This window comes from Marmota marmota, unplaced genomic scaffold (genome assembly GCF_001458135.2).
Source record: "Marmota marmota marmota unplaced genomic scaffold, marMar, whole genome shotgun sequence".
Classification (NCBI taxonomy): Eukaryota; Metazoa; Chordata; class Mammalia; order Rodentia; family Sciuridae; genus Marmota; species Marmota marmota.
The window spans coordinates 5429069-5432717 of NW_026000130.1; the positions used below are offsets into that span (position 1 = coordinate 5429069).

The window sequence follows — 3649 nt, forward strand, 5'->3', positions numbered from 1 at the left end:
TTTTTTTTTTTTTTTTTTTTTTTTTTTTTTTGGTACGAGGGATTGAACCCATAGGTGCTTAATCACTGAGCCACATCCCCAGCCCATTTTTATTTTTTATTTTGAGATAGGGTCTTGCTAAGTTGCTGAGGCTGGCTTTGAACTTGCAGTCCTCCTGCCTCACCCTCCCGAGTGGCTGGGATTACAGGAGTAGAGTGCACCACCATGGCTGGCAATTTAAAATTCTTAAAAATAGGACTGAGTGTAGCTCAGTGGCGCACTGTGTATTTAGCATGCATGAGGCCGCGAGCTCAAACCACAGTGCAAAAAGAAGAACAAAGTATTAACAATGAGAGTAACTTGTGTTTATTTCTAATAGTGAACCCAGCTCTGTCTGAACCCAAAGCTCATACTCATAATTAACAAAATGACAGATGACAAAAAAAATTCACCCATTATTGCTTTTCTCTTTCCCAGTAACCACTCTAAGCAATTTGGTATTAATCCTTCTGAGTTATTTTTTGTTGATATTGAAATATTTAGATTGACGGGGGGGGGGGGGGAGAGAGAGACCTTGTTTTTTACCCAAAATTGGGTGAGTCTGGCCTGGGGTTGTGGCTCTGTGGTAAAGTGCTTGCTTAGCATGTGTGAGGCACTGGGTTGGATCCTCAGCACTGCATATAAATAAATAAAAGGTCCATCGACAACTAAAAAAAATATTTTAAAAAAATCGGGTCAGTCCATTATCCACTTTTCTGGAATGTGTGGGTTTTTTCCTTCAGTGTAGCAGGATCATCTTTCCATGCCAATAAGCAAGGGTGTCGCTCTCGACGACACGGGAAGGCTGTGTCCACCCACAAGCTAGCGTGTAGTGGCTTGTTTTCCTCGGTCAGGGGAGCTGCCACCTGCCCAGAGCTGGAGCTAGTCTCTGCTCTCCCTCTGCGTCTCTCTTCTGGGCCGAGGTCTCATTGTTGGCCGCGACGTTCCACAGAAAGCCTTGGGCAAATGAGAATCCCCTTGGGCTTTCTTCCAGACTGTACTTGAACCCTGGGGAGCTACAGCTGCTCCCATAGGAGAGGGAATAAGAGTTGGAAGTCTTCAGGCTGTGAGTAGCTCAGTGGGAGAGCTCTGGGTTCAATCAGCACCACCAAAAATTTTTAAAAAATAAAAATAAAAAAATCTTACAGCAGCCAATTTAAACTGTCATGCCTTGGAATCACGGGAGGACATGCTTACTGTGATTTTTACCAGTATAGATGGCTTCCTGGCTTGTGCGACTCCTTTTAAGAGTTGTCAGTGGTGGTAAGGGCTGCGTGTGTATATTTTGAAAGGGGTTCCCTGGGTGATACCAGGGGCACCCTCAGTTAAGTGCCACTGCCTTGGAGCTTGCCTCAGAAGATGGCCAAGTATAGCACCTGGGACTTGCCTTCTCTGGTGCCCAGGGCCACCCAGCCAGGGCAGACATATTCCCTGAGAACCTGCTGCTGCTTTGGTAAATCAGTAGCATGAGGTGGCAGCAGCCTGGAGAGGCACCTCTCGGACTTCCTAGGTGAGCCTGGCAGGTCACTTCACCTCCCAGGCCCCTGCAAACGGGGTTGGGGGGACGGTGAACTCCAGCGGGGCTGGAGGCTCTGCTGCTGAGCTCGGTGGGTAGGTCAGGGCTGTCCATTGACTTCAGAAGGAGACACAGGAGTCTGAGCCCTTTGGAGACATGTCTAAGAGGTTGCAAGCCTCTGCCACCTTGGGAAGTCCTGGAATTGTCCAGCTCTCCTGGAAGTGGGTGGTGTTATTCATGCCCATTATATGGACGTGAGGATTGGAGTTCGGAGGTCCCATGGCCTGAGCCACCCCATGTGTCAGCACTATAGAGAGGACTCAGATCCAGTCTCCCTGAACTCTAAGCCTGTCGTATCTCCATGCAGAAGTCTGCAGTATCTAGGCCTCTGTCACACCTGTGCCAAGACTTAATAGATGCCCGAAGTTTCCCAACACAGGCACATCCAACTCCACTTGAGACTGCCTTAGAACTTAGCCTGAGGCCCAGAGAGGGATTTGTAAAGATGAACTGGTCAGACTCGCTCAGCCTCCTCGGTCTCACAGTCAGGTGGCCCAGGGTCCTGACTGTCACTGGGAAAAACCTACAACCCCACCTTTCCCTCTTGCCCAACCAACACTGAGCTCAGAATTTCACAACACCTTTCCCAACTTTATCTCCACGGCAACCCTCTGACGAGGTCCCTTGAGAGCAACTGAGGTACAGAGAAGGTAAGTCACATGCTCAAGGCCACACAGCAAGTGGATGGCACAGTTGGGACCCATTCCCAAGCCTGCCCACTCCCGAGGCTCCGGGTCAGTGGGTAGACTCGGCTCTGCTGCTGGACTGTGAACACATGTCTGTCCCTATTCTGCTTCCCGTGACTACTTGTATGTTGTTTATAAAGGCACCTGAGGCCCCTGGCTCACCTGTGTTTGTGTTTGACAGAGCAAGGTGACGTCACGGTGCCCGTCGCAGAACAAGTGGAGAAGCTGAAGGAGGTGGCAGACTTCCCTGAGAACTGGGCCGCCACCGAGCACCTGGCGGTGCTGGCCTTCCTGTACCTGTACCTGGCCATCTGTCGGAGGCAGAGGTGCGCGGGGAGGAGGGGGGCGGCAGGTTCCAGGCACACCCCGCTAGGGAAAGCTCGGCCAAGCTCGGCCGCCGCCTCGGTCTCTGTGGGGGGCAGCATCGGCTGTCCTCACCTGTGCCCAGCACCCTCCAGATGCTCTGTAGATGGCAGCCCGAGGACAGGGCACTACCTGTTTTACACCCGGGGAAGCCAAAACTCAGGGACATAAGGACACAGTCCTTCAGCACGTTGGGAGGGCACTGCTCCGCCTTCTGCCCGCTCCACCCCACACGTCCCTCCCCGTTCTCTTCAATCAGTGGGGCCAGCGCCAAAGCCTTCTCGGGTCTCCAGGTGGCCTCTCCGTGGCTCGGCTGAGGGTCCACATCTTATTGCTCCAGGAATACTGGTCAGCAGAGCAAACCCTGTGTCCCTTCCACTCTTACCCTAAGATGTAGGGAAGCCAGCTCCTGAGGGTGACAGTACTGTTAGGCGATGTCACACTCGACAGGCAGACGGCGTGGGTTCAAGCTCCCGCTGTGCCGCTTCGTCCCCAGAGCCCGCTTCCCTGTGCGCACAGTGGGTGTGGCACAGGACCTGCTCCTGGTTGTTGCGGCTCGGTTTCTCTGAAGTGCTTGGCGCGGAGCCTGGCCTGGCGCTCCTCAATGCTATGTTATGGATAATCCCACAGAAAACAGGGAGGTTGGAAACCCATCAGGGCTGGGCTGGGGCTCAGGGGCAGAGCGCTTGCCTTGCATGTTTGAGGCACTGGGTTCGATCCTCAGCATCGCATATGAATAAATGAATAAAGTAAAGGTCCATCGACCATTAAAAAATATTTTTAAAAATCCACATAAAATGGACTTAGCACTGTGCCTGGCACACAGTGAGGATACAGTATTTTTTTTTTTTTTTTTAAATGCGGAACACAGCGAGCAGCAAATACCGGCCCAACTTCTGGCTCACAGTCTGGCTCAGCGTCCCCTGTGCTGAGGACACATTCATAAATGCCAACACTTGCTGTCTCATGCAGGGATTTTTTTTTTTTTTTTTTTTTTTTTTTTTTT

The 3649-nt window shown here is 51.5% G+C and overlaps 1 protein-coding gene across 1 annotated transcript in view; it reads left to right on the forward strand.

The window, feature by feature from the left end:
- Positions 1 to 3649, forward strand: part of Mvk (mevalonate kinase) — a 24676-nt gene that overhangs the window by 15758 nt on the left and 5269 nt on the right. The window lies entirely within an intron of this gene.